This window comes from Corylus avellana, chromosome ca10 (assembly GCF_901000735.1).
Source record: "Corylus avellana chromosome ca10, CavTom2PMs-1.0".
Lineage (NCBI taxonomy): Eukaryota > Viridiplantae > Streptophyta > Magnoliopsida > Fagales > Betulaceae > Corylus > Corylus avellana.
Genome location: NC_081550.1, coordinates 8,377,304 through 8,377,575, shown reverse-complemented (window position 1 = coordinate 8,377,575; position 272 = coordinate 8,377,304). Strand labels below are relative to the sequence as shown.

Genomic DNA, 272 nt, shown 5'->3' with positions numbered 1-272 from the left:
TATATATATATATATATATATAAAATAGGAAAAAATATAAAAAAGTCCCCCAAACTATCAGTCATTTTTTATTTAGCCCCTAATGTTTTAAAAGTGATAAAGTAGCCCCCCAAACTACCAAACTATTGCATTTTGGCCACTCCGTTAGTCAAAACCGTCAGTTTGGACGGAAACTACAAAACGACGTTGTTTTGTTGAGGGCTACTTTATCACTTTCTGAACATTAGGGGGCTAAAATGAAAACGGCTGGTAGTTTAGGGGGCTTTTTTATA

The 272-nt window shown here is 34.2% G+C and overlaps 1 protein-coding gene across 1 annotated transcript in view; it reads left to right on the top strand.

The window, feature by feature from the left end:
• The window catches only part of LOC132162864 (TMV resistance protein N-like), a 5,061-nt gene that overhangs the window by 2,757 nt on the left and 2,032 nt on the right, over window positions 1–272 (top strand). The window lies entirely within an intron of this gene.